Below are 19163 nucleotides of genomic sequence, written 5' to 3' on the forward strand. Positions count from 1 at the left end.
GAACTTCCAGTGCAAAACTAGGTAGAGGAATATCTTCATTATTTAGATAAAAACCAAAAGATAACTAATTCATAAACTCAGTCTACCTCTCACCAGTGCCACCTATAATTTTCAATCCTATACGTTATCTTCCAAAATTATCAATTGAAATATCATCGCCCTTAGAGGTTAAAAATCTCCATGTGATTCTCATTATCTACAGAATCAAATTCAATCTCCCAACACACCTTCGTCTCATACCCCTCCACACTTCCTTAAATTTGTTAGCTGTATCAATTTTTAAAATTTCTTTTTAGTATAAAATACTAAGTATAAAATATATATTTTAGCATGTATAAAATAATACACACTCAAACAATATAAAAGGCACAAAGAAAAAATATTTTCTCTTTTTCTATCTCCACCTCTTTCTCAGAAGTAAACTGTTATGCTTTTCCATGTAGCCCTTCAGATATTTTACTCTATATAAATCTTTATCTTTGGAGTTGCATTATAACCTACCAAACCAACTAATGCACATATAATAAAAATATATAGAAAGAGAGAACATTGCAAAGAGAAAGCAGCGTAAATAGAAGTTCAGGCTATTTATTCTACTCCGTGGAGCACAGAGACTTGAGAGAGCCTGGGACTCCGCTGACCCTAAGGACAGCTGCTTCCAGGCCTGTGGAGGGTGAACATCTCACAGCTGAGTGTGGTCCTAGTGCCTGTAGATGCAGGTTTGATTGTAGTTGATTCTCAGCTGATGAATTTGCTTGAAGACCGAATCCCCTCATTGGATGTGACTCTATTATCTATATGAATATAATATTTTCACTGTTATAATGAGGGTGTAATACACTGTTTTGCAACCAGGAGCATTTTTTTCAAGACTTTATCTATTTTAACCACTACCTGATATGCTATTGCTTAGATGCACTGTAATAATTCATTCAACCTGTCTCTTTTTCATGGGTATTTCACTCCTGATTTTCACCCATTTAGGTGATGGGCCAAACATCCTTGTACATCTACCTCTGTGCTCTTGTTTGGTAGGATACATACCTGGCAGTAAAAACACTGGAATGAAAGGTAGGCACTTCTAAATTTTTGATAAGTATTACCAAATGGTTATATAAAACTTAAACATACTAATGGCGTCCCTCACTGTTTTCTAAAGAACATTTAGAGTTATTTATTATATAAAAGTACGAAGAAGAAAACTAAACAGTCTCATAGTCTCCACTGAAATTTATAATAGAGAATTGAAATATGTAAATATTAAAACTAAAAAGGAAAAAAAAATATACCTCTCTACAATCTCTTCTAAAGATAACCACCTTGTATTTCCTTTAAAAATTTTTTGCATGCATATAATAGCATTCTTACATGCAAATATATTTATGTATATATCCTTTTAGTAAAAAAAAAAAGGGTCATTATATACATGCAACTTTTCACTGTGCTGTTCTTTCCTTTGAAAAATACATCTTTGAGATTCTTTCCATGTCAGCATCCATAACTGTACCTGATTCTAGTGGCTGCATACCGTTCCATTTTCCTGGCAGTTCATAATTTAATTAACCAGTCCCTTACTGATGGATACTTATAATGTTTCAAGTTTCATGTTGTTAAAAGTGATTCTTAGCACACTTCTTATAAAAACACACTCATACTCTAACACACTCATTCTTAAAATTGAACGTGACTGTTCTTATTTTATTATCAATACATAGATGTAAGTGTAGTGTGGTTATTTATATATGTCTTCCTCAAAAAACTGAGCTTCTTGAAGAAAAGAAACATGCTTTACTCTGTGGTAAATCCTCAGGACCTGGTACATTGTTACATGATAGGCGCTCACTAAATGTTACCTATATGAAAAAAAGGAATGAAAAAAATGCTGCTAGTAAAGATCTATCTTTTCTTAGTTTTAATGTGAGTCTGAAAATATGCATTTCATGGGTCCACTGATACAAGAGACATTTGTTAAGCATCTATTATGTGCTAGACGTTATGGCCTATACGGCCAGGAATAGAAGCAGGTGCATAAATAACGGAGATAAATGGAGAAAAGGGTCTCAGAACGCCACAAAGGAAGAGGCACAGGCAATCAGAGGGAGCCAGAGAACATTTCTAGAAAATAGTATACGCTTAAAATCAGACACTGCAGTATTGGTAAACCAAATCCTGGGCCAGTGGATGGTTGGGTGGGGGGACTTTGATTTATAGTATATACCAATTCCCGTGGCCATTTTCAAGCTACCAGAATATTTAACGGTCAAGTCTCTTAAGCCAGTACAACCTTCTCCAGCGTAACACTGAATCGCGGCATCCCAGCCAAGCTTCTGGAAACTCCCGTTCTCGTCCTGTCACCACGACCTCCCAATACCACAGTATTTCAGTTATTGCCACCCCTCCCATGCGCTAGACAGGTAAAACAAAGTATTCTTCGGAGGTCTGAGCAAGAGAAGTCAGGGGGCATTAGAGAATGACTTCTAACTGCCCTGTCCAGCTGTCCACGCTTCATGGCCGGTCTTGCTGGCCCTCAAAGTGTCCATTCCTGTAATAGGGGCGGGGTGGGTGCACGGTTGTCAGCGGGAGACCCTGAGTGAAGCCATTCGCGCGAGACCATTAGGACGAGATCCTGAGTGCAGTGGTTAGAGGTTCTGCTCCGCCAACAGTCGGCTCCCAGTGGTCCCTGCGGCAGAGTGTGGTGAGAGATGCATCGTGCCTTCTCCCCGGGGCCCTTCAGGCCCTCTGGCCTCGGGTGAGCTAGGGAGCCCCGGGACAGACAGCGCTGTGTCCCGCAGAGCTCCAGAGCCCTCGCCACAGCCGCCCACTGTCCGGGCCCAGGCCTTGAAGCAGCAGCAAACGTCTCCCCCATCCCCACCTCCGTGACTTAATGGCGGGGTCTGTCTCCGTGGGTCGTGGTCCATGGAGGCCTCAGCAGCTGCAGTATGCGGACACTGCCATTAAGGTAACAGCTTCAACAAGCTTCAGTCTTTCTGCCCAAGTCTCAAAAATTGGTCCAGCTTGGATCAACTGTCTACCCCTCGGAGGTGGCCGGAGGGCAGGGCTAAGTTGCAGGGACATTGCATGTCATTACTTCAGGTCCACCTCTACGGTTGGGGCTATTGTCAAAGAAGGGCAGCAGTCGCGAGCTGGGAATTAACCTGATTTGCTACAACGTGTATTCCTATTGATCCTATACAAATGGTTCTCTCCAGTTTAAATGAAAAGCCTGAGGACCGGCCGGGTCCTGGGGGCCTGGCTCCCTCAGTGACATCGGCTGGGCAGGGCCTGGGGGCCTGGCCCTGAGGGTGCCGCCAGCTGAGATCTGCCTCCTCTTCTGGGCCTGGACACTGGCGGGAGGACCCAGACTGGGTGCTGGACGAGCGCTCCTGGGCAGGGTTACCAGCCCGCGAAGGGACCCCATCCTCTCGGCCAGGTCCTGGACCTTGGAGGGCTAAAGTTGAGCCTTGGGACCTTGCCCTTTCTTGTCAGAACTGAGAATAACATCTGTTTTGGTGGAGGTTTACAGGAACATCATGACCTGACCATGACCTGACCTCAAGAACAAAGGATCTAATACCAAGAAGTGTGCAACAACTAACCACGCCCGTCCCTCACCTTTCCAATAAAAGGGCTTTGCTTGAAAGCTTTTGGGAAGTTCAGGGTATTTAAGGCGTGAGCCACGCATCTCCTGAAACGGCCCTGCAATAAACCTCTCCCTGCTCCAAACTCTGGTGTTTTGTTATTGTTTGGCCTCACTTTGTGTGGGGCGCAGGGACTTGCATTCTATAACCTTCCCTCCTTGAAGGCCTCTTTTCCTCATTACATTGCCTAAGCTGCTGAGTTCTTGACTAAAGTTTCCAGCTCAGCTTTGTTGACTGAGCCAGAAATCTAAGAAAGATAAGAAAAACAAATGGACTTTGCAGATTATAAATAGGGCTCCCTGCTAACCAAGCTCACATCCCCTGAGGCTTCAATGTGTATTTAAATATCAAATTTACAGCAGGAATATAGGGCCTGGAGTTTGAGAGATGAGTCAGAGTGTATTTTAAGAGGTATTGGATACATGTTAAGATTATACTTTTCTTTGGAGCCAGGAAACAAAGAGTGTCAGCTGTGCCATGAGAAGTTATAATTTCAAGATCCTGTCTTGGTTGCCCCTGTGAGAATCTCATACAAGTTTCTAGAAGAGGGGCTTTACGGGCATTAGTCAATCTTAGCCCAAAGTATTTTTAGTATGATTATCTGGCTTTGGGCTTCACTCTTTATCAGAAATCTTGAAGACAAAATAAAAACAACCAACAAAAAAAATCATATCTACCTCTTTGGGAGTTTGAAATGTATTTTTCCAAGTAGAGTTTCCATTTACAATATTCTCATTCATCAGACCCAGATTTGCAAACCAGTGTGATATTCTAATTTTCCACTTAAACCATGAAAACTAGTACGTTAGAAGAGGTCCCTCGGAGAATTAAATAGTGACTTTGATGATCAAAATAAAGAATGGGGAATCACAGAGACAAAATTTAACCCAACCCCGTTAAAATCCATTAAGACGTATTTTTTTATTTAAATTAAGAATATTGACGCACTATCCCTGAAAATTAGCAGTACATTCATTCAACTTTTTCTACTTTTCTATTCTATTATTTTTCTATCAGAAGGTTTCAGACATGGGGAATTGGTAAAACTAATTACTAGCAAGAAAAAGAACGATGTGTTTTAAAACGACGCACAAAACATCGAAAACCAAAGGCTGAAGCAGGAAAGAACTTAGCACAGGAAGAGGACTCAAGTAACATGATGACCAGGCTCCATAACCTTGAAGAAAACACTTCCAACCAAGGCCTGCTTCCCAAGGATGCCACCAATGCAGTTACAGAGCCTCATGCTCACAAGGGTCTTGTGCTTGGGGTTAATGGTGTTGTCTTGAAATTCTTAATTTTATCTTTGACTTATGTTTTTAAAAGAAGTGAGCCAGTGGAGCATGTACTAATGGCTTGGAGACTTGGCCCACAGGAGGGCCCATCTCAACTGCCCTCCCTCACACAGGCTCTCAACCACCCACCCTCTCATTCCCTGCTGCCTCAGGACATGCCCAGCCTCCCCTTCCTGCCCCTTCCCACCAGAAGAAGTAAAGTAGAACTGATGTGCTCCACACCATCTTGGGACAGGATGTGCACTCCAGGGTGGCATCCTGGGCTGGCTGTACCACAGTGTGTTAGGCAGGTGACTCTGGGCGGGGGGGTGAGCCTCTCACCCACCCCTGATCCAGGTACTGTGTACTTTGGGGTGCAGAGGGCACAGTCCCTTGGGGGTCACTTGTGGGAAGGGGAGATTGATTTCCCTGCCCCCTAGTTGGGCATACATGTTGCTCCAGTGGCTGGACATTGGTATATAATTATATCATATATATAATTAGTGACTTTTATATGCCTCTGTTTTACTTTTTCTTCACTTAATTATCTCTTTATAAGAGTTAATGTTTTTAGCTGGTTAATCATCTGCCTTGTAGCAGTTCTCTGCCCAGAGTCTCATGTCTTGCTCTAGAACAAGAATCAGAAAACGCCTCTCTGCTGTTCCCTTTTCTTAGGTCCTTAGGTCCTGACTGCTTTGGCAGGGCTGCAGCAAGACTTTTTTTTTTTTAATGGCTCTTTGTTTTCCAGCAGGAACACAGGTATTCCATCATAGCTGGAAATTGATGACATAGTTTGGTGTCATAAACTGGACAGCTGTTCCTGAACAGCTTTCTATAACCAGAAAGAACAAATGAACATCGACCATTCCAGAATCCTATCATTCTGAGCTCAGAGATTCTAAATTTTAATTAGTTTGTATTAAATAGTATTTTACATTAGTTCTTTAAATTAAACTATGTCTTTGAGGTGGGTTTTTTTTTTAATGGACACTTTAGGTGATGCATGTCACTTAATGGCAATATTTTCCAGTGAAAATTTTGTGAACATGTATTAACCCATAATGCTTCTAGGCCTGAGTTGTCTGTGTGTTCAAGTTAAACAATTAATTACTTTCTGGGGAAGATCTTGGCCCTGCCTAAGGGTACATCCTCTACCCAACCCCTGTGTGAAGCTGGGGCTGGCCCCTGGTTAGACCCCATATTATTCATAAAATGTCATAAGGAGATGTTGGCCCTGCCTAAGGGTACATCCTCTACCCAACCCCTGTGTGAAGCTGGGGCTGGCCCCTGGTTAGACCCCATATTATTCATAAAATGTCATAAGGAGATGTCAAACCTGCCTTTCTCTCAGTTTATTCTTAAAATATATGTAGGGCACTTCCCTTTGTCAGTAACCTGGAGGTTAGGTAAATAGACAATATACTGTGAAGTTCTCTGTGGAACTTTTTTTAAATAAAAAGCTTAGTTTTAAGAAATGTCATTCATGGAAGATTACCATAAGGCTATAGGAATCCACTCCTTCCTCTTGAATCTAAAAGAGCTAAGGAAGAAAAATATTGCTTTTGATTTCATTGCTTTGGTCCCTTGTACACTAGCTATGCTTTGGCATTGGGCCTCTTTGACCTGCATCCAGGGAGGTAAGAAGAAGAAGTCATTCTACACTTGCCATTTTATTTATCACAGAAATTATTGTTGAGGATGTCGTTCTCCTTGGGAAATCAATCACAGGAGATGTTTCTCTCAGTTCTCAATATCAGGAAGAGCTGTGCATCTCTGAAAAAAAGGGATTTTTCATTTTTAGACACTCTAAACATTGTAATCAATCATGTTTCATTTTGTTTGGCAGCTAGGAAGCTCAGAACCAAATCTGGAACCTCTTCAGGCAATGTATTTCAAGGATTTTGTGTGTTAATTTTGTCTCTGGTTTTATTTTAGTTTCCTTCAGTTACCCTGTAGCATTGTATATATGTTTTCAGGTAGAATCTTAAATAATTTTTGGAATGAAACAAACGATAAAAAACATGAATAGGGCTTCCCTGGTGGCGCAGTGGTTGAGAGTCCGCCTGCCGGTGTAGGGGACGTGGGTTCGTTCCCCGGTCCGGGAAGATCCCACATGCCGCGGAGTGGCTGGGCCCGTGAGCCATGGCTGCTGAGCCTGCGCGTCCGGAGCCTATGCTCTGCAACGGGAGAGGCCACAACAGTGAGAGGCCCGCGTACCACAAAAAAAAAAACAAAAAAAAAAACCCTGAATAAATGACCTTAAGAATGGGGATGGACTGTCCTTGTGTCCCCAGTGTTTTTATCTTTTGGATCTACCCTTCCCTTCAGGCCTGGCCAAAGGAGGCAGGTGCATCTCTGTACCCTCCCAGTCTCTAAAGCAGCGGTTCACTGGGAACTTCCCCACTGGCAGTACCAGGAAAAAGAGGTGAGAGGAGCATTGAAGAAGCCCATTAACAAAATCAGTCAGTAATTCATAACAATTGATGGGCTAGAGATCTGTTTTAAATGTTTTTGACCGTCTCTTCCAGCTCTAAAATTTTAGTTTGTTCTATAATTCTATGAGCAGTTGTTAAACGTACAGGATAATTCTAGTTTTGTAAGTTTTTGACACTCTTGTGACCATTCTCTGTGTTTCTTGAAGCCCTTATCTTGAGTTCCTGCTGTTTAGATTCTTCCAGAAGGTCTGTTCAACATTAAAATCTAAATGAAGAGTCCTTGTCCCTCTTGCCACGCCTCCACAGCACAACAAAAATGAAGTTAGCAGCACACTTGCATCAGCCATCCCGGCCCCTATAGAAGTGATTCTTAACATGGGTGGGAGGGTGATCAAGGTTTACATCCCCATGATGGGATGGGTCAACATCATATTTTCTCCTGTGTGGTGCCCTGAGAAGAGCATAAATAGCATTTCTGGGGGTTTTGCTGTCAAGAATGCATGGACATTCTTGTTTGAACCTGAGGAATCATTGCACAGACACAGGTTGAAGGACATTATACAGAATGAATATAGAATGAAATACAGATACAGAATTTAAAATGCCAAGGCCATGGAAGACAGGGAAAGAATGAGGAACTACTCTAAATAAAAGAAATTAAAGAGATATGACAACTAACTGCGACTCATGATTCTGGATTGGGTCCTGAATGAGAAAGGGAGACATTTTGGGGACCACTGTGGAGATGTGAAAGGCATCTGTGGATTGTGCTTTGGGGAGTAGTGTCATCAGTTGTGTCAGGGCTAATTTCCTGATTGGAAAATTTGTATGGTGAAAGGTAGGAAAGTGTCCTTGTTTGGGGACATGATGTAGAAAAATATACACTGAAGGATCTAAATATGACAGAGCATCATGTTTGCAATTTTCCCTCATATGACTCAGAAAAAAACTAATAATGATGGGTATATCTAGCTCTATATCTATATAAAGACAGAAAATGAAGGAATAAATGTGGTAAAATGCTAATAAAGGGGAATCTGGATGGGGGGATATGGTATTCTTTAAGTTTGAAATTATTTCAAGGTAAATTATTTTTTAAAAACGTAGGATTTATGTTTATTGAAATGTAAAAATGTCCATGATTTATTTATGTAGATTATCCATATATTTATATGTTAACAGAGGTAAATGTCTTCACCCATCAGATTGGGAAGATCGGGGAGAGGTTAAGAGGGACTTTGCCCTCATAAACTTTATAAACACTTTGTAAACAAGTATTTACCTCATTGTAGGAAAATCCAGCTTGTGGAGATTAAGATACCATTTAATTAGAGAAGGCAAAGAGGTCAGTCCTTCTCTGAAATGGCTTTCCCAGATGACAGTTCACAGAAAAATACAATGCCAGCCTTTATTTGTTATTCATTCTATTTTCGTGATGTTTAGATATCTCTTTGGATTGAGTGTTCTGCTTTTTGCTAGTTTAGGTCGGTCATTAATTTAATTAAGAGAACTAGTTCCATCAACATTCACATACACAGACTTTCTTGTGCAGTGGATACGTATGGGGCTTTTTACCTAGTACCTTTCTATCTATCGTTGGAGACCTCTGAAGAAAACGTGTTTCTTCAACTCTCCTCGAAGAGCTGTTCCCTCCTGTCCACCTCCATGGATGCTGTAGAGTCCACTCTGTGAGCCCAGTGTTACCCTCCTCTGACACTCATTCACAGGGGTGAGACCCTAACTCAAGCAGAGCCAGCAAGCTCTTTTTTCAGGAGTTTTAGGCTTGGGACTGAGAGCATCACATTCTCTCTCTCTGTCTAAGTGGCTAAAGTGCTGAGGGCTTTCAGCAGCTATCTTCCTCTCAGGTAGATAAAACTGTTAAAAAACAAAAAGAATGTGAGGAATCAGGGTTTTCAGGAGCCTAATCCAGTTGTTCCAGAAGCCCAGCCATCTTTCTGACCTTGGTTTCCAGGAGACATGTTTCTGCGCTTACAATAAATACCCTGTTTCATTAAGGTAATTCAAGTTGGGTTTCTATAGCTTGCTATCAAAGGAGTTCTATGTAGTATGTGTGGAAACAGCACAGCATCTATGAAACCACCACTCTGTTCTGGTCTCATGGCAGTTTGAGTCATGTTTCTTGCACAAGGAGATACTTGTCTTGTGACACCGAGTGTACCACCTTCAAGCTACTACAAGAGTAATTTGTGTGATGGAGAATGACTCCAGAGCTGGGTTCTTATCCACCATCAAGAAACCTATTTTTCTTCAATTCTCCAAGGAAAGAATATTTACATATGTAATTTCCTACAGAGATTATCATCATCTTAGACACCTGCCTGACACGTAGGCTTTCAGAGTCAACACTGCTAAAGTTGAGGAGAAAAATATTTGGGGGGCGGGGGTGGATTTTAGAAGGATAAAAAGGAAAAAAAAATGAAATCTGAAATGTTCAAGTTCTGATTCTCTATCCCTCTTACCTTTTCTCCAAAATTACTTTGGGGAGGAGGTGGGGGAGCCTCTAAAAATTTCTATCAGAGTTCTACTCTGCTCCTGCCGCATTAATCCTAGAACTATCAGTTTTCTTTCTTTATTGGCTTTTCCTTCATGAGGAACTTTTCCACACTTAAATTAGTCAGAGGGTGGGCTTCCCTGGTTGCACAGTGGTTAAGAATCCACCTGCTGGGCTTCCCTGGTGGTGCAGTGGTTGAGTCCGCCTGCCGATGCAGGGGACACGGGTTCGTGCCCCGGTCTGGGAGGATCCCACATGCCGCGGAGCGGCTGGGCCTGTGAGCCATGGCCACTGAGCCTGTGAGTCCGGAGCCTGTGCTCCACAAGTTTGAGCCCTGGTCCGGGAAGATCCCACATGCCTCAGAGCAACTAAGCCTGTGAGCCACAACTACTGAGCCTGCGCTCTAGAGCCACAACTACTGAAGCCCGTGTGCCTAGAGCCTGCGCACCACAACTAGAGAAAGCCTGTGCTCAGCAATGAAGACCCAACGGAGCCAAAAATAAATTAATTAAATAAATAAAAATTTTTCAAAAAGGTAAAACAACCTCCTTACCCATCTTCCCACTTCAACTCTTGTTCCCTCTCATCCATTCTCTACATCTCAACCAGAAGGCTATTTTTTAAGACATAAAATCAGAGAACTAAATCCCCTGTGTGAAACATTCCATGCGTTCCTCACCATACTTAGACTGAAAACCAAATTTCTGACCATGACCTCCAAACTCTGTCTGATCTGTGCCCTGTATACCTCCTTAGCCCCAAATCCCATCACCCTTTCCCTCACTCACTGTCCTGTAGCCACCCTAGTTCCTCTCAGACTCTTGCAAGTGGTCCAAAAAGTGCTCTTCTAAACCAGACAACCTGTGCTTACAGGGCAGCAACCTACAAAATTCAAGTCTTCCAGAAGTTCACGAAAGGGCTGATGTGCCAGTCAATGAGGAAGGTTCTACCCTGGGAGACAGAGACCCTTAGGACACCAAACCAACACCTATTATTCTACTGTCAATTTATGAGAAAACTAAGCAGGCAACTGCCTAATATTCCCCCTGCTCTGAGTGCCACGGGACACCCCCCACCGTCATCACTCAGGTGAGACTGCAAAGCTAGACCCGGGCTCCTGACAGTAAACAGAGTGTTATGGTTTATAACACAAGTTTGATTTAGACAAAATTAGGTTTGAAACCTGGCTTTACCACTTAGTGGTTGTGTGACTCGAGGCCTGTAAACCCCTGTATCAGCAACACTTGTCATGAGGCTCATTCCTGAGATCCACGGAAAACCTCTCATCCAGAATCCCTGGGGTTGAGAGCAGAAATAGACGTTTAAAACAAGTTTTCTAGATAGTTATTCCTGTCCATATAGATTGACAGCATGGAACTGGTGCTCAAACCAAACCAGACTGATTTATTGAACAACAGAATCTACGACTGATCTCAGATGCAAACAATCCCATTCAGCTTTGCATCTTTCAAAAAATCTTTCTCCAAACATAAGCAATATATTAGATTTTTTTTTTAAAAAAAAGAAATGCAATGAACAAAAGGTCAAGAGTTCCTGGGATATTTATTTCAAAGCCCTAGAGACCTCCTCTTTGACATTCCAAAGGCCCTCGATAGGCCTGTAAATTGAATGTCATATAACCACATGCACGTGGAAATCCATTCTTTCAGAGACCTGCCCTCCCACAGTGCAGTTTCTATCAGGTGGAGACTTATAGCTCATGTGTAATATTGACAGAGCACCCTCACTTGACGCTGTATCACTCTTTCCACCCTATATGTGTGTTACAAAGAATCGGACTCCGTTTTTCATGTCTGCTGACAACTTTCCAGCCACATCGTTCCTCTTCTCCTGCTGCCCCGCAGCCAGACGATAAGAAGCCTGGGTGCTCCCTCCTTTGGTACCAGCAGGAAATTCAGGTTACACAAGCCTTAGCACATGTGAGGGGACACTCACTCCATCCCTACACTCTAACCACCGTAAAAAGCCAACCCAGTCACCCTTTCCGGATCCCCCAAGCCTTTGGACCTGCTTGGAAGTTTGTCCTGCTCTCCTTTAAAAGTCTCATTATGGGGCTTCCCTGGTGGCGCAGTGGTTGGGAGTCCGCCTGCCGATGCAGGGGACGCGGGTTCGTGCCCTGGTCCGGGAGGATCCCACGTGCCGCAGAGCGGCTGGGCCTGTGAGCCGTGGCCGCTGGGTCTGCGCGTCCAGAGCCTGTGCTCCGCAATGGGAGAGGCCACAGCGGTGAGAGGCCCGCGTACCGCAAAAAAAAAAAAAGTCTCATGTGAGTAATAAAGCTGCTCAGGCTCTCATAGTGTGTGTGTGGCATCATCAGTCTAGACCCTGAACTAAACTTGTGGTGGTGGCAGGTCCATCCCATTTCCACAGAGGGACCTAAGCAACCTGGGAAATGGCAGTTCCTTCCTTCCTCCCTCTCTGCCTCCCTCCCTTCCTTCCTTCCTTCCTTCTGCAAAGGGTCTTAGTTGCGGCATGCAGGATCTAGTTCCCTGACCAGAGATTGGACCCGGGCCCCCTGCATTGGGAGCGCAGAGTCTTAACGACTGGACCACAAGGGAAGTCCCAATGGCAGTACCTTCTAAGTCATCTTGGTGTCTGAAGTTTCTCTGTCCCATCTGCACACGGCTGAAAGAGTCACTGCTCCAACGTGCTGCTCTGATTTTGTCACTTCTCCATTTAAGTTTAGAATTAAAATCTTTCAGTGGTTTCCCTACAAAATCAAGTTCTAAAATCTTAGCATGGCATCTAAGGCCCATAATTTTAACACAATTTTACTTTCTGGGCTTGTCTCCTCTACCATTTTAGAAACTCTATTCTTTAGCCAAAGAGCTGAACTACTGATTCCCAGAGGAATTTTAACATCTGACTTGTATTCACAGTTAGCCTTGTATGTGCTATTCCATTGTTGTCTTAAAGTATTACTTATATATTATGATGTTATTTAAACTTTCAGTTCTTAACGATATTCTTCTACCAGATTTTTAGAAGACAGGAACTTTCTTTGTTTCTCCCATAGGATTTAAGGCAAAGCCTGACCCATCATATGTGCTCACTGACTATTTATTCTTCTGATTTGATTTTATAAAGAGTTACAAATCTACTCTAGGATTTCTCAAGGGTGAAAAAACAAAGGATAATTTTTGTTGTAGACTTTTCAGCCATATTTTATGTTTTAATTATACATGACTTAATGGACTGGGTTTGGGAAAATATTCTTTAATATAAAAATGAAATGGATCTGCCCTTTAGTGTATTGTGATAAACAAATTTGAACTTTTCTCACAATTTTAACTTATCAAGATAAAATTTCCTTAGGCTGAATTACTAAGTCAATTGGTTTGTTTCAGATGTACTGATTTTTAGAGGAATTTTTCTAATCATACACTTTTAGTACAGATTTTAATCATTCAGTTAACACTTCACAAAGGCTCTTATTGCTAAAAAGGGCAACATGGTAAATTTCTTCCATTGGATTGGCGTTCACATGGGCATACACAACAGGGATTTGTGGATCATTCAAAAAAGCATTGTTTTTTCTTTAAATCCTCCACTCAGCATCCTTCCTGGGCAGATAATAACTCAAGGAGAAGGACTTGGAGCGTCATGGTTCTCTCAGTAACCACGGTTATCACTCCAGTAAAGCTTCTATCACAAAGACACAGGCTATGCTGTGGCAACCAATGGAATTCTGACTATTTGTGGGAAGGTCAAGACACATAGGTGGCTCATTTTCCCCTTAAACTTGGTTTGATGCAAAGAAAAGGATAGCCAGCAGAAAGCCTTCTGTAATCCAGAAGCTATTTGAACAATATTTATACCAATGCCTTTCTTAAAAACCTGCTAATAATATTGGAAACCAGATGCTATTCTCATTTATTAGGCAATTTGCTCAATAAAGACAGATGAGTCAATAGCCCTGCACACATAACCGTCTGGGAATTGGGGACTGCAGGTTAGAAAAGACTTTAGTAAAATATGTTCTGGGTCACATACTTGCGCTTCCTCAGATATTTTTGAGAACTATATTAAAGCTTGGATTGCCTGTTTCTACTGTACTTTTGTAAAGTGACACGGCTTAGGGATTGGATCACATGCGTCACAGCTTTCTAAGTATTACATCAGCTCCAGACTCTAAATTCTAAGCACTTTGTCAGTTTTTCTGCTACAGTGTCAGCTGCCATTCACTAAAAAGCTCACAGTTCATACATAACGCGCAGGACACTCTCGGTGTCTAGGCTCTTCCCCACCCAACTCAGCACACTTTACGTGTCTCCTTCCTCTACTTAATCTTCACTCCCTTCATTTTTTTCTCTCACTCCCAACTCCTGCATACAGCCTCACATGTCTGAAATAATTTCCATTCAGCTTCTCTCCACATTCCTCACCTTTAAATGCTCCATGTAATTGGATAGGCTGAAAAGCTCAAAATTTCTGAAGTCTCTTTAGAGGAGTTTTCTATCTACCCTATTACTTTGCTAGGCTCAAACATACTTTCTCATATTTTCTTCCTATCTCGTACTTTTCTTGGCCATGTAATATTATAGCAGCATCTAAATCTGGCAGTGGCAAACTATCAACTATTGATGCTAAATAAATCTTTGTTCATAGTGTTGGAGGCTAATAAAGTAGTTATCCAAGATCAGGCTCTGGAAATCACTAATGATGGCATGAGGAACATGTCACTAAACTCCCTCAACTGCTAGAGTTTATTTCATTCTTTAAAAAAAAGAAAAGTAGCCTAATTTTCCAGCTGCACAAAGCAAAATGGAAGAAAGAAACCACTATCACAAATTGGTGTCAGGTTTCTTAACAGTTGTGTATTTTTTTGAATAACCAGAATCACCACCTATGACTGGTTGTAACACAAGGGACATTTATCTGTAAAATATAGAAATAATTCCATGAAGACTAAAAAGCATAAGTAGAATGTATTTAAAATATGCTCACATACTTGGAGGATTTCTGGTAAATAAAATCTGAACGTTCCACTGGAATCTTAAATTAGGTTTCTAATCTTTGCATCAAATGAGTAAAATAATCATTCCTAAAAATATACCACATGTTTGATAATTATTATATTCTGTTATTTCTTTTGTTCTTTTCCTGTAATAATCAAGCCAACAGATCCAGAACAGCAGTTTTACATTATAATGTTGCCACCTTTTTATGGGGATTTGATCCTAAATATGACCAGAAAAGTCAGTCCCAAAATGTCTCCTTGGCAATGATCCATTTCTTTGTTCCCATTTCATTCTACAACATTCCCCAAGGGACATACCGAGTATGGGCACTTTTATTTATCAGTCTGCTGTTAGAACAATGGTGAAAAAGTAGCAATACTTACTTATGTTTCAGAGACATCCAGAACTGACTTTAAATTCTTACATATTGACTAACCAGCTTTCAGTTAAAATGTAGATTGAACACAAATGTTTACTCTTTTCCCTCCAGAAACCTCACTAAGGAGGCAGTAAAGGCAATAAAACATAAATCCACAAGTATAAAGAGAACAGGAAAACAAATGACAATAAAAGTTTGAAAGCTGAAAGTCTTATGGATGAGTAGTTACTAATTTAGGAAACTAGAGGAAGCCTGGAAGTGGTTTGAGCTGGAGAAGCCTCAAGGTAGCTCCAGAAATAAGCAGGTGCATGTGACAAAACCACCGAAAGCCTCAGTAGTTGGGGTATCAATTACCTCTGAAGGTGGGGTGTTCAGGTGAGGCTGAAAACCAGAAGCTTAGTTGAAAATCTGTATAAGAAAAAATTAACCTCATAGATCTCCCTCCTCAGCCTCCTCAGACCGCCTCTTCCCCCACCGTAAAAGGAAACAAAAGGTTTGCTCACTGATGAGCTATAGCCTCACCTCGCTAGAGAGCTCTACTAAATACAGGGAAAACAGGCCAAATGTGAAATTTCTGAAAGGTGAACCCTCCTCACCCCCATCGCAGCACTTTCTCCCACTCAGTCCCAGAATGCTGCAAGAACTCATAACCCCCAGGTGTGAAATTGGAAGATTCATATCTAGGGAGACTGACTCAGCAGAAAGATCTGCAGATCTTGACAGTTGGGGTTCCTCTAAGAAGACACTCAGCCAGATTACCTTAGAGTGAAGCCCACTACTCAGCAAGGCCCCCTACTCATTCAGACCTTAGAAGCAACCTTTTTCATTAATAATAATAATGAACACACAGCCAATAATAACAGTAAATCTGAGAAAGACCTACAATATGAAAGACACAGACCAAAACAAAAGAGAGAAGAGAGGCATTGAATGAAACAGAAGAAAACTTCCAAAAAAAAAAAAAAACTGTAACTAATCCTCATAAAAATAAAATAGATAAGAGGAGTCTGTAAAAAAGCAATATTTATTGAACAAAAACAAATTCTTGGGAATTAGGAAAAGAGCAAAAATGAACATTTTAATAGAAGGAATCAAAGATGAAGTTTAGTAAATCAAGTACAAAGTATGACATATCTGTTCATGAGATAGAAAATAGGAAGGATGATAAGAAAATTAGAGAATCAACCTGGAGGTCCATCATCCTTTTAATGGAATATTCAGAAAGAGAGGAAAAAGATAAAACAGGGAGAAGTTATTAAAGAAATAACTTGAAAATGTGTCAGAACTAAAAAAAAAAAAAAAAAAAAGCTTCCAAATGGAAAGACCCACAGGACGCCCAGCACAATACTTGAGCAAAGATCCACATCAATTCCTATAGTGAGGAGATTTCAGGAGCCGAAGGACAAATAGGAAATCCTAAAACCTTCCGGGGAGCGAAAAACATACAAAGATCAGGAATCAAACTAACACTGATTACATCATGTTGTTCCAACTACTGCAAAATAACATAAAGTGAAATATCAGAACCTAGAAGATGCTGGAGCAGTGCTTTCAAAATCCTGAGGGAAATGCTTTTCATGGTAATAAGATACCAAATGATTGATCAATTATAAAACTGGAATAAAGATTACAAGTTCTCGGGGCTTCCCTGGTGGCGCAGTGGTTGAGAGTCCGCCTGCCGATGCAGGGGACGCGGGTTCGTGCTCCGGTCCGGGAAGATCCCACATGCCGCAGAGCGGCTGGGCCCGTGAGCCATGGCCGCTGAGCCTGCGCGTCCGGAGCCTGTGCTCCGCAACGGGAGAGGCCACAATGGTGAGAGGCCCGCGTACCGCAAAAAAAAAAATTACAAGTTCTCAAAAAATGTATCTCCTATGAACTGTTTCCTAGGAAGTTACAAGGTGTGCTCCATCAAAACAATGAGGAAAGCAAGAAAGCAGAAGACACAGGATCTAGGAAACAATGGATCCAAAATAGGAGAGAGGCAAAGGGAATCTCTAAAATGGTAATGACTGAAAATTCCTTGGCAAAATTGGTGTGGCAGGCCTAGAGATCAGCCAGTCCGGACTAGAAGGGGAATAGAGAGATGTCTTTAAAAAAAAGAAAAAGAAAAAAATGATGTGATAGTTACCTGTTGCAATTGAATATATTTAAAGAGATTTGTATTTCTGGCACAGTTCAAGAATGAATCAATGACAGTAAACAGTATATAGAACTAAACAAATGAAGAAAAGGAGCTCATACAACTCAATATCAATAAAACAAACAACCCACTCAAAAAATGGGCACAAGATCTAAACATTTCTCCAAAGAAGACACACAGATGGCCAACACAAAAAGATGCTCAACACTGCTAATTATTAGAGAAATGCAAATCAAAACTACAATGAGGTATCAACTCACACCAGTCAGAATGGCTATCGTCAAAAAGTCTACAAATAGTAAATGCTGGAGAGGATGTGGAGAAAAAGGAACCCTTCCACACTGTTGGTGGGAATGTAAATTCGTGCAGCCACTATGGAGAACAATATGAAGGTTCCTTAAAAAACTAAAAACAGAGTTACCATATAATCCAGCAATTCCACTCCTGGGCATATACCCAGAAAAGACAAAAATTCTAATTTGAAAAGATACATGCACCCCAATGTTCATAGTAGCACTATTTTTAATAATAAAAATCAGAGTGATTACCTCTGAGGACAGAGGTATTGACTGGAAAGGAGCACAAAGAAGCTCTTTGAAATACTGGAAATATTCTGTATCTTGATATGGTTTGTGGGTCATGAGTACGTTCACAGATAAAAATTCAGCCAACTATATGCCTAAGATTCATGCACTTTAATGTATGTATAATGTATATTATACATGTATGTATGCATGTGTGTAAGGTATGTAATTATACATATAATATATGTGTGTAATATATGTATAATTATAATATAATATATATATATGCGCCATTGTAGCAATATTATTCCTCAACAGAAAAGAAAAGTTGTTTGGAAGAGAACCTCTCCAATCCTCTAAGCTCCTTCTCACTCACTCTGAGCCTCCGTATCACCTCTACCGCTGATTTCCAGCACCCTGCACTCCTCCCCCGCCATCTGCCCTATTTACACTTGGAGTCCAAGCTGAAAGCTGGTTCCCAACTGTTCAGCCCCATGATTCCTCCAGTGGCAGCACGTTATACATTCTCTTCCCCCAACCACCCAGAAGTTAGAGTTTAACCATCTCAAGTTTAATCATCTCATAAATATAGACTGTTCCAGATATCCTAGGCTTCTGTCAGCCCTAAGTAAAATGCCTGCCTGGGGGAATGTGCATAGACTATTTTTACGAGTGCATGCTGTCATTGTATTCCACATTCTAAGCTTGCTGAAGTCTTTCTACCCAGCCCATACCCCAGAAAAGAACAAAGGAAGAAAAGAAGAAAAAAGACTACGAAGAGATGCTCTGTAAATTTCTAATCTCCTTTTTTTTCCCTCTGCTGGCACAAATTTCTTTTTAGCTTATTATAATTCTCATATTTTTTCTGCCTCTTCCTTTCCTTTACACTATTCTTATTCCTTCTTTACTCTCTACCTATATCTGTTATAGTTTAATAAGACATTTGAAGAATGGAATAGTTCTGGAATTTTTATATTTTTATTTTTTACTTTCTATTTTTTTTTTTAATTTGTTGAACACTAGCATTTATTGAGTGCTGGAAACCAAGCTAAACATTTTCAGTAGAGATCACAAAGTGGTGGTCCATAGACTGTATCCACCTGAAGTTTTGTTTTTAAATATTTGCATTTTTAAAAAAGTTTTTGGCCATGCCACACAGTATGTGGGATCTTAGTTCCCCAACAACTTCCCCTGCAGTGGAAGCACAGAGTCTTAACTACTGGACCACCAGGGAAGTCCTGGAATGATTTTTTTAATTGAATATATTTGGCACATAACACTG

At 41.1% G+C, this 19163-nt stretch overlaps 1 protein-coding gene across 2 annotated transcripts in view; it reads right to left on the bottom strand.

Moving 5' to 3' along the window:
* Positions 1-6934: 6934 nt before the first annotated feature.
* LACC1 (laccase domain containing 1) overlaps positions 6935-19163 on the bottom strand; it is a 61217-nt gene continuing 48988 nt past the window's right edge. For both annotated transcript variants that reach the window (XR_013824840.1, XR_013824841.1), the window contains one exon: positions 6935-7089. The gene's annotated coding sequence lies outside the window, so the exon portion shown is untranslated. The remainder of the gene's footprint in view (positions 7090-19163) is intronic.

Source organism: Stenella coeruleoalba, assembly GCF_951394435.1.
Source record: "Stenella coeruleoalba genome assembly, chromosome: 18".
Classification (NCBI taxonomy): Eukaryota; Metazoa; Chordata; class Mammalia; order Artiodactyla; family Delphinidae; genus Stenella; species Stenella coeruleoalba.